The sequence below is a fragment of the Otolemur garnettii genome, unplaced genomic scaffold, assembly GCF_000181295.1.
Source record: "Otolemur garnettii isolate 467f Iridium unplaced genomic scaffold, OtoGar3 scaffold00115, whole genome shotgun sequence".
NCBI classification, from domain to species: Eukaryota; Metazoa; Chordata; class Mammalia; order Primates; family Galagidae; genus Otolemur; species Otolemur garnettii.
The window spans coordinates 5,529,015-5,529,360 of record NW_003852510.1 but is presented as its reverse complement, the minus strand read 5'-3'; positions in this window follow the sequence as shown (position 1 = coordinate 5,529,360).

Below are 346 nucleotides of genomic sequence, written 5' to 3'. Positions count from 1 at the left end.
TAGACAGAATCTTCCTTCTGGTGGGCACAGCATGAATACGTGACTTAACAACAAATTCTTTGTGATTTATTAAAGAAGAGAATCTTAAACTTAAAAGCAATTGTTTTAACCAAAACTCCTTCTCCTAAAAAACATTGTTTTCCGTATGAAATTTTAAAACCTTTGAAAGTGTTTCACCTGGCTCGGCGCCTATAGCTCAACCTGCTAAGGCGCTGGCCACGTATACCTAAGGTGGCGGGTTCGAATCCCCAGCCCAGACCTGCCAAACAACAATGACGGCTGCAACCAAAAAATGGCCGGGCGTTGTGGCGGGCGCCTGTGGTCCCAGCTACTTGGGAGGCGGAGG